The sequence below is a fragment of the Podarcis gaigeae genome (assembly GCF_964106915.1).
Source record: "Podarcis gaigeae genome assembly, chromosome: 2".
Taxonomy (NCBI): domain Eukaryota; kingdom Metazoa; phylum Chordata; class Lepidosauria; order Squamata; family Lacertidae; genus Podarcis; species Podarcis gaigeae.
Genome location: NC_139679.1, coordinates 41,194,918 through 41,205,950, shown reverse-complemented (window position 1 = coordinate 41,205,950; position 11,033 = coordinate 41,194,918). Strand labels below are relative to the sequence as shown.

The following is an 11,033-nucleotide window of genomic DNA, read 5'->3' as shown; positions in this document are numbered from 1 at the left end:
GAAGGTGCAGAAGTTGTCACTGGCCCTGCCCCCCTGAACCCACTCCCAACTGATACTCATTGGATGTGTTGAGGAGGGCATTTGCTCCCAGATGGTTGCTAACAAACCTCAACAAGCAAGGGGCATTCTGGATGGCCATACACTGGAAGTTGATGCTCCGCTGTTGATGGGTGGAATGTTGTGAGTATGCAAATAGGAGGTGGGGAAGCTCTATCAACTAGCAAGAGGACAGAGCAGAGGACAGCTGACAGGGAAATGAAGGCATAGCTTATGTCAACCATGAGAGGCAATAGGTCTGGAGGTGGAGCTATGATCTCCTCATTCATACGTTTTCTTCTTCTTCTTCTTCTTCTTCTTCTTCTTCTTCTTCTTCTTCGATCATTTGTAGCCAAGTAAAATTGTCTTCCATAAACACAGTTTTAGCAGCGAGTCCATAAGTGAACGTGGAGGCCAATTCTGGATCCACACACCCTTCCACAGTGGTGACATAGATTTCCGGCCGTAACACTAAGCCAAACTATGATTTAGCACGAATGAGCGAATGAAACAGCACAAAAGATATGTAGAAGTCTTGTTCTATCCAAATGTGAACCTGGCCCAAAACATGGTGAGGAACACTTCTGGTTAACAAACCATTCTGTGAAATGTAATCACAGGTTCATATATGCTCCACAAACTGAAAGATGGAGGGTCATATGATATGTAAGGTAGAACATGGGTAGTCCATAAGGAGAGCTTTGCTGCATCAGACTATCTAGTCCAGCTTCCTGTTCTCAAAGTGACCGAGTATGATGCCCTGTATTTGAAGGCTTGGGTTGAGCCCGAGGTCAGTTTAAAGAGAAAGAACCATAAGAAGGAAGAGCAGCAAGGACCCTGAACTTGCCCATCAACAGCCCACATGTCTGGAAAGCAGACTGAGCAGGCTCACAAGTCACCCAGTCCACAGCCTTCCCCCTTTGTGAGATGTATCCCATTTCTATTTAAATGATAGTCATTATTTCTAAATTTATATCTACATATGGATTAGCATATGCAAATTTTATGTAAAATGGTCTCCTCTTTTGGCAATGCAGAGGTGGCTGTCCTATCAACGTGAGGCGTTGTGCCGTACACAAAGTTTAAAAATAGGCTTGGTAGCATCTGTAGACCAAATTGCCTTCCAAAATGGTGGTTTTAAAAGTACTCCTCAGCCGTGACCTTCATTCGCTGTATCAAAATGGATATTTGGGTAGGTAGGTTGTATTCCCCCCCTCTTTTTTTGGCCTTCCACCCCCCCACCCCCGCCAACAATGAGAATGATAGCTTTGGGACCAGAGTGGATTGACTATAGGTCAGTCCTAGCTGCTGGCAGTGTGCTAATGCATGCCATCTGAGGTTCCTATACAATTGGGGAAGGCTTACTGTTTCCATGGAAACAGGCTCTCCCCCCCTCCCGCCACCCAGCACCACTTTGAAGGATAGTGTCATTATCAGGGCCCTGGACCAAAAGGAATGCCTCAGTGCAAGATAAAACCTAAGCAACATGGCATGTGAAGGCAAAGCAGAACAGCATGCAGGAAACAAATAATTTTCAGCATCACTTCAGCAGCAACTCCCCAACACACCACCAAACTGCAGTTTGAGCTTCCTGAGTTTAAAGGCGAGACCAGAGAGTTTAATGCAGGACACCAACACTCCACAGAAAGTTTCCCCACTGGCAGCTCCCAAAGCTAAAGAGCTCTTCAAACTCAAAATGAAACATCTGGGTGAACTGCTGGAAGAATTTCAGTGGGCTGCCTGTGCATGGTTCTCATTTAAGTGGCATCAAGGAGAGCAGGGTAAGATTCGTTTTTTTAAGCATTGGGTTGGGGGAGAAAATATAAAGAGATCCACCAAGCATACACATACAGAAAATTTACTTTCCAGATCATGGTAACTAAAAACCTCCTGTACTTTTCTTCCAGCAAAACTTGTTGTCCAGTTGCAAACTAACAGGCCCTTTGTGACGCAAAGGGAAGTGTGGAAATTCAGAACAAAATTACAAATATTTCTGATGTTAGTTCATCTAGATATCATTGGTGCTTTCAAATTAAAAATAATAATGCTGTCTTGTTTTCATAGACAGAAAAAAAAAATCTCCCAAGCTTGTCACACACGGAGAGACAAGACAGAAGGGATGAAATCAAGGCATGTCACCTGGAATATATATTCTGCCAAGTCCTCAAAGAGTCATCCAGTACTGTGAGAATGAGAAAAAATAACTTCAGGATTTCGTACTCTCCAGAAAGAGAAAGTTTTAAAGGACTTGAATTAGACTTTTCTTTAATTCACATGAGGCAGTCAGGTATGGTTCAAGTTTCATTATATATATATATATAAATACACACCCCAAAGCTGTTCCCTAATTTTCAGTGAAACACATACACAACAACATGGTTTACTTTTGGAAGAGTGGCAGATAAAATTGATGAACTATGCCAAGATGGCAAAACTTACAGGACGAATTAGAAGCCAGGAAGGGGCTGATTTTATTAAAGAATGGAAAAAGTATATAATCTATTTGAAAAACTACTGCAAACAATAAAATTCATTGATAGGACTGACAGAAAACTTGTAGTCAAAATGTGAACTATGGATTGATAAAGGACTTATAAGAACAGAGTTACAGAAGAGATGCAGAGGGAAAATAGTTATATGTGGATCCACAAGGGGGGGGGAGAAGTCAAAGGAGATTTTATTTTTCTATCTGTTTGTGTATCTTCTTTTTTTCATTTATTCTATGTGAAATTGAAAATTGAAAATGCAAAAATATTTTTTAAAAATATATACAGAGAGAGATTTTTGTCTAGGTATCTATATATCTTTTAAAGTTTCGAATTACACACTCTGGTGTAATTCTATTGACTGAAGTTAAACTACATACAAAAAAATCATATGGATTATAGTGTTTTATGGCCAAGAAATCTCAAAATGTTCATCTGTAGAATCTGAACCTTAGTCCATCTACACTAGTGCGGAACGGTTAACAAATTAGTAATGGGAAAAATCAGTTTTGCGCAGAGCATATAACTGATATGCAGCTCATAGCAAAACTTCTCCTTTTTATATTTTTCATATCAATTTGAATATTTCAGCCCTATAATATAAATTGTGTTCCTATTTTTCACAGCTATCTGCTTTCCTCATTTGCATCAACAATTGTCCTAACAACCACATCCACATTTCATAAAATTAAATGCCACAACTGTGGTCTAAAATTTGTGCTTATGATCATGTCCTGTAAGTTCTATATTCTTCCCTCCAAAATTCTTTTTTTGAAAAGATTTTATATATATATAAAATCTACCAAATCAAAAAAGAAGAAAGTAGTTTGGAGACTGGGTGCAATAGTTTTTTAGAGAGAGAATGCTGCCAGTAACATATGCATTCCCTCCCCCCCCCCCCGTGGTTTCTCCTTTGAAAAGCTCTTAGGAGGATCTTCAAGAGAAAAGAGAGCCTTCTGGAAGCCATCTTCTGAAAAATAACTTCTGGGGGAAATGAAGTCCATGCATAAAATGTGCAGGCGTGTGCATTCCCTGTGGAATCTTAACCAACATCTTCCATTTGCATGCCTAATGGCCAGCTCACATGTCTACCAGACTCATGGCAATCATTCTTTTCTTCACTTTGCCTTGGCACTCTCTCTACCTGTGGAGAATGTGGGCAAGAGAAGAAAGCCAGTTACATGAAAAAGTGGATATGCCTCTCTCTCTTTTTGTGCAGACACAAAAATATGATCCTTCTGTGCTCCTGAGGATTTCCTTGTTTACTGCTTTAATTCAACAGTATGCATCTGAAGGCTAGTTGCTAGAGAGAAACCATGGAAGAAGACTCTTGTGCTCAGGTCCTGCTTGTGGTCTTCCCATAGGCATCTGGTCTGGGACAAAATGCTGGACTAGATGGAAGTCTTTCTTCTGATCCAGCAAGGGCTCTTAGGTTAACTAATAAATGACGTCACTCGAGAGTTAGCTAATTTTGAAAACTTAGTGCGTACCAAATCTAGGGGGAAAAGTTGTTTTTTTGTTTTGTTCTCTTTTTTGCCTCAAATGTGCACAATTCTAATGACTACAGAAGCAAGTGCTGCAAAATATTAGTAATTATGAGAAAGGGATTTGGAACTGTTCCAAACAAGAGGAATGCTAAGAGTTATATATGCAAGTTTGCTCCTAACTATAATATGCAATTGAAAGAAGATTTCTGTAATATTTTTTTACACCCACCAGCTTCAGAAAAAAATTATGCTTACTGCTGTGGGGATTGCTGGAGATGTCAGCCTGCAGATGTCAACTTTTTCACATACGGTGGAGTTGTACAGGGGTAAAGACAGTGTGGCAAATCATCTTAGTAATTATTAAAGATATAATTGGATATAAATTTCCATGCAATCTGTTAGAATTTGTTTTTCTTAGGTTATTGATAAAGTAAAGTGAGAAATAAACAAATAAATTGACAACTCTATTCCAGTCACACACACAAGGAGACTAAATTTCAGGTGCAGAAAAGATACTTTAATCCAGAAGTGTCCTATTCCTTTGCTGAATATCAGTCTGCCAACCTTAGCAACTGTTTTCATGGGACTCCAGCAGCTATTTTGATCATGTCTGTGAACAGCGTGTCAGCAGAACAACCTGCACTTCCTAATAGCCAAGCACTGGAGAACAAACAGACTCTACTGTTTGAGGCATATCTCATTACTGAGGCGCATTGTTCATAAAGCATCAAAGCAACAGAGTTGCTGGGTGAGATGGAGCCAGGAAAGAATGGCTCGTTGCTTATCTGAGTACTCTCCTTTGACTAAAGAAAGTTCCATAGTTAGCAGTGAAACTTTGAAAAAGTATAATAGTGAGTCTCCAGAGTAGTACATTATTCTGGAAGGGACTATAGCTCAGCAGAAGAGGGCATGTAGAGGACAAGGCTCCAGGTTTGCAGATCTCAGGTCGAGTCCCTGGAATCTCCTGTTTAAAGGGTCTTGTAGTAGATTATATAGAAGACCCATGTCTGGAGATCCACTGCTTTCAGAGTGAGAGCAGCCTTCTCAACCCTGATGTGCTTCAGATGTTGTTGGACTCCAGGGCTGGATTTAGGTTTGATGAGGCCCTAAGCTACTGAAGGTAATGGGGCCCCTTATATGTCCAGCTGTCCTTTGTCAACAACAAATTGTCACAGTTTTTTGCTATATGGTAATTTATGGACCTAATAGCTATCTAAAGCCATTTGCACGTAACAAAATATGTATTTTACCAAAGTAATTGTTGAACTGAAATACAATTAAGAAGAAGTGAAATAATTATTAAGTGGGTTTTTTTCTTTAAATTTTTTTGGGGGGCACCCAAGAGAGTAGGGCGCTAAGCTATAGCTTGTTTAGCTTATACATAAATCCGGCTCTGTTGGATTCGAACTCCCATCAATCCTAGCCAGCATGGCCAAATGCTCAAGGATTATCCTGGCTTCCATTCATGGACATAATACTGAAACACTCAGCTTACTGCATTTTATTTTTTATTGCTATGGCTGGTGCTTGATGCAAATAAAGATTCATTCATTCACTCACTCACTCAGCTTATTTTTTGCCAACAGCTCTATTCCACAATCCACAACACCACCTTAATAGAGATGAGGCAAACAGGTTGTGTTCTTTAAATTTTTTTTGGGGGGGGCACCCAAGAGAGAAGCGGCTTAGTCATGCTGGCCACATGACCCGGAAGCTGTACGCCAGCTCCCTTGGCCAATAAAGCGAGATGAACACCGCAACCCCAGAGTTGGTCACGACTGGACCTAATGGTCAGGGGCCCCTTTACCTTTTTACCCCACAACAAGTCAGGACTGGAAATATGAAAAAGCACTCAGCATACGATGTGCTGGAAAGATGCAGAGTCTACAAGGCTGGGGTTGGCCCACGGAGGAGAAAAGGGCTGTGAGGCCTCACTCCTTGTTATGTTCTGCAGAGTAACTTCTCACCAGGCATTTGCCAATCAGAAAGAGAGAAGTGAGTATGAAGGAGATGCAATGATTAAATTTTGTTGTCCTTGTTAAGCCCTCTCAAGCTCCCATTGTGCCTCCCATTGTCCTGGCTTGCTGATGATCCACTATTCACAGAAGAGGCTAGTGATGGATGTTGCCCTGACCTAGCGGCACTGAGGCCTTCAGGCCTTGACCTATGCAGGTTGCAATTAGCCAGAATTAGTCATCTGTGTCTGTGGCTTGTCTTCCTCTAAACACCTAACAGTGTGAAAACTGCAGCCCCTTTCTCCCAGGCTCCTCTTTCCCAGTGCTTTGTGCCTGAACACACACACATACACACACACCCTCTCCCAAAGAGCCTGCTCTAGTTTTGTTTCTAGCTCTTTTAGAGCCTGTAGCAATCATTAAAAGAAATTTAGCAGCCCCATTATCACCCTGGGCAATTCTTAACTCATTAGCCTTTGAGTCTGAAAGGGGGGAAAGGTGAGAGAATCTTAAGCATCCTGTGTGTGGGTTTTTTGTGTTGTATGGAGCTGTATGTTTTAATTGTAAATACGGCTTTGACAGTCATCGAAGATTGTGCTCATCATTCCAAGAGCCTGTTTCAGGGTGGATAACATGAACTAGGAATTTTCCAGGTAAGGATAAACTGGATAAAGAATGATCTATGTGAATCAGCTGATAATGACCTGATGTGCTCTGGGGATCATCGTTGTGCATATTTTCTGTTTAGCAAGAGGAATTAATCGAAAATGGAGAAGTTTAACATGGAGCCAACTAGCTTTGGAGGAGCAGCTGACTTCCCCTGACTGTGAACTCTCAAGGAGGGGACTGTTTATACTGACAAGATGCAACATCCTGTCTTTGAGATGTACACTTTAGAATTTTTGGCAAGCAGCATGCCTGAGTTCATGCTAAACTACAACATTAACAATTCGCTATCTGATCCAATCTCTCAACATGAACTTCAAGCAAAGCTGCCCCCAATCCCTTTTTTTTTTGCTTTGTCTCATAAAATGGTTTCAAAACAGAGAGAGGGCTGCCCTTGGGAGGAAGGGAAACTTAACCCAGAAGGTCAAAACGTGTGTGTGTAAACTAGTTTTTTGTAGTATTAGTCATTCTTCTTTTCCCCCATTTGATTGAAACTTTATTCCTTGTTATGTCGGATGGGAGATAAAGTCTTTATCTTAGGAAAAGGTAGTTGAAGTTAGGTGGGGTTTAACTCAGACACTGAGGCATCTCTTTTCTGCAAGCTATAGCTTACTTCAAAAGCTCAGACTTGGACATGTGCCTCTCACAGGGTCTGCAAACAAGTCTCTATGTGCTTAAGGAGGGAGGGAGAGAAAGATGTTCACACATCCAGCAAAGATACGTAACTACTAAGCGCTATTGTTTTTTTTTATATATATAAATATTTATTAAGAATTTTTATAAGAAAAAAAGCATAAATAACAAACAACATTGCTTATGTCATACACAAAATTTCATAACTCGTTTGGACTTCCTCACATCTCCCGCTCCCACTTACATTGTTAAAAAAAAAAATTTCAAGCAAATTATCATCTTGTTTACAATCTTATATCCACTCATTTAAATATAATCTGATAGTTCTCCCAAAGGATTTGTCTTTTCCTTTATCTCGCTTATCGTCCAGTTTCAATCTAGTTTAGTGGTGGCCAATTATTTATGATCAAGCATCCTTCTTAACATTCAATCAAATTACAATATTTTTGTAAATAAGTTTTAAATTTCTTCCAGTCTTCTTCCATCCTTTCTTCTCCCAGGTCTCGGATTCTGCCGGTCATCTCTGCCAGTTGCATATAGTCTATCAGCTGCATCTGCCATTCTTCCAGTGTGGGTAGATCTTGAGTCTTCCAATTCTTGGCAATGAGTATCCTTGCTGCTGTTGTTGCATACATAAAAAATGTTCGGTCCTTCTTTAACACCCCCTGGCACCCCCTGGCTTCCGCTTGGGCTGTGATTTCTGAGCCCACAGTCCAAGCGGAAGCAATGTCAGAAAACAGGGTTGCCATGTCAAAACAAAAAAAATTCCTTCCAGTAGCACCTTAAAGACCAACTAAGTTAGTTCTTGGTATGAGCTTTCGTGTGCATGCACACTTCTTCAGATACAACACGGCTACCTATCTGTAACAGGGTTGCCATGTGTCCTCTTTTTCCAGGACATGTCCTCTTTTTCAAGGGTAAAAATTCTCTCCATGGATTTTTTAAATTTGCCAAAATGTCTCTGGCTATACTTTCTGGGTGAGACATAGACATAACTGGTGGTTGAAGATTTGCTTTCCTTTTCTCTTCTCCTGCCCTCCTCAGCAATATATCATAGCTTTTATAGTCTACACATAGTAGGGGTATTTAAAATGAGAATTGCCATAGCATCCTCTTTTTTGCTCTTCAAAATAGAACAACCCTAGCAGGGACAAGTTGCCCTATACCTACCAGTGGAATTGATTAGACTGGCAGGCACACTGGAGATGACTTCTCAGCAGTGGCCCCTATGCTTGTGGAACTCTATTCTAGTCAAAGGTTGGATGGCCCCATCATTACAAGCCTTTAGATAAGTGTTCGATTTGCTTCAAGTCACTTTTCTTAAAAGTTTGTTAAACTGCTACTGTATGATATAGTGCTAAGCTGCTTTATTTGTTTTGGTCATATTGGCTGTGAACACCTGCTCCCTGCCTTGCAGGCCTTTTCCCACCTAGCCTGGGAGGGCAGAGCTCTGACTGACTCCAGCTACAAAAGCTGAGGCTGCTGAACAGACTCTTGTGATGGGGCTTTGTTTAGAGGGGTCTGTTGTTTAAAGGGTGCAGGTGTTGATGCTATTCATATTATGTTTTTGTATCTTGTTATGATTTATGTGGGAAATTTTCAATTTGGTTGTGTACTTGTTAATGTTTTATTTGTTTGACTACTTTTGCTATATTTATAATTATGTAATTTTTGTATGTTGTAAGCCACCTTGAAGGGACGCAGGTGGCGCTGTGGGTTAAAGCCTCAGCGCCTAGGACTTGCCGATCGAAAGGTCGGCGGTTCGAATCCCTGCGGCGGGGTGCGCTCCCGCTGCTCGGTCCCAGCGCCTGCCAACCTAGCAGTTCGAAAGCACCTCCAGGTACAAGTAGATAAATAGGGACCGCTTACCAGCGGGAAGGTAAACGGCGTTTCCGTGTGCGGTTCTGGCTCGCCAGAGCAGCAATGTCACGCTGGCCATGTGACCCGGAAGTGTCTCCGGACAGCGCTGGCCCCTGGCCTCTTAAGTGAGATGGGCGCACAACCCCAGAGTCTGTCAAGACTGGCCCGTACGGGCAGGGGTACCTTTACCTTTACCTTTAAGCCACCTTGAACATGGTGTTAACTCTGGAAAGGTGACATACAAATAAAATGATTGATTGATCGTGTTAACCTGGGTGGGATGGTATTTAGTGTTATTTTATTACTATTTTGCTACATGTTGTAAATTTACGATTGTGATTTTACATGCTATGTTTAGCTAAGTTCAGGGCTTGGCCATAAAACATGGCTTTAAAATACCTTCATTAAGGAATTAATTCATAAAGCACACTGCAGCCAATGGCCCTTCCAGATTCCCACTCCCTCCTTGGTACTTTCCTAATCACCTGTTGCACCCCACCTCCCAGGAATCACCTTTACATTCCCCTTCCCACAGCTCTGCTTTCCAATGCAGGTACTCTTGATATTGCAGATTATGTAAAGAGTTGGTTTGGGGTTTTGTTTTTTGCAATACAGAGATGCAAAAATTGCTGAGAATGAAAAATAGGTGCACATATAAAAGAACACAGTTACTGCACAGGCTGTGAGAACAAAATGAGTCTATGAAAACAGTAAAGTAAATCATAGCACTATGGAACAGATTTTTGAAGGTTAGCTCTGCTTATGCTGAATCTAACTTATTAACTGGTTCAACAATGCAGCCCTACCTCCTGCTTCTCAAGCATCATGTGAGAGTCCATCTTCCATTTATCACCTCCATGCCTATTAGATTTTCCCATAATGAACATAGGCTGTTTCCACCAAGCCCATATTTCTTCCCTGGGGAGGGTGGATGTGTGGGTTGAACATAGTCACTTGTGCTCTTTCCCCTCATGCATCCCACCAAACAGGGCTAGTAATGAACCCTTCCCTGACTGGAATGCTCATGAAGAGAGTTCTCAAAATGTTGTGATAACAGCTTCCAGGCAAGGAGTTGGGGTTGACTGACTAGCATCCTTCTCTCATATAACCTGCACCTGTTCCCTTTCAGAGTCAGGTTCCTCAGACCTGGGACCAAATCCCAAGGGCTGTTTTGGTTGGTTTTTGTTTTTGTTTTGCATTTTATCATCAGAGAAAAACAAACATAACTACTCCTAGATCTGTAAAGGAGGAACATTTGCCAAGGCAAACATACGCTTGAATCCAGAGCAACAGGAAGTCCATGCTACACTATTCAGAGTCAGCATGCCATCTCCTTTTACACTGAGAACAGACTGAGGGGTGGAAGGCATCTGTGAAGCAACAAACAAAACCAGAGTGTATCCAACAAAAGTTGAAAGCCAGTATCCTGCTCCTAAACACATCAGAGAGCTGGTTGCTATCAGTCTGTGCATAATCATGCATTAAATATTCCAGAAATGAGATGTAAATATTCACATAGAGCAGACTTTTTGTAAAAAAACAACAACACCCTATTTTCAGCTTGTGAAACAAACAGTAAATTCAGTATTGCAACTGCACATGCAGAAAACTCACCTCTCTGCAAACCATAGCTTTGTTTGCCATCTGATAACCTTTGCATATCACATCTTCCCAGCTTTGGCTTTGACCGTTGTAACTTGGGCACTTCGAACATATTTGATAACAATCGTGTGACTGGTGACTTGAGATCGCATTCTCAGTTTATTAACTGGCCGGATGCTTGGTTAGTTACAGGGCTCTTTTCTATATGGAAAGCTTGCAAATCTTAAGAAAAAGGTTGTAGTCCCAGAGAGCAGAGTCTTAGTTTCTACAAAGTTTCTACACACTTAGTTTCTACAAAGGGTAGTCAG

General features: G+C 41.3%; 1 long non-coding RNA gene across 2 annotated transcripts; it reads right to left on the bottom strand.

Annotated features, from left to right (window-relative positions):
* Positions 1-1,927: 1,927 nt before the first annotated feature.
* Positions 1,928-10,794, bottom strand: LOC310838522. 2 transcript variants are annotated; one of them, XR_014561014.1, is made up of 3 exons: positions 10,738-10,794; positions 9,930-10,041; positions 1,928-2,218 (listed from the first exon to the last, which is right to left on the bottom strand). It is a non-coding gene; the product is annotated as an uncharacterized lncRNA (long non-coding RNA). The 2 variants fall into 2 exon arrangements; XR_014561015.1 differs by lacking the exon at positions 1,928-2,218 and adding an exon at positions 3,331-3,666.
* Positions 10,795-11,033: the final 239 nt, after the last annotated feature.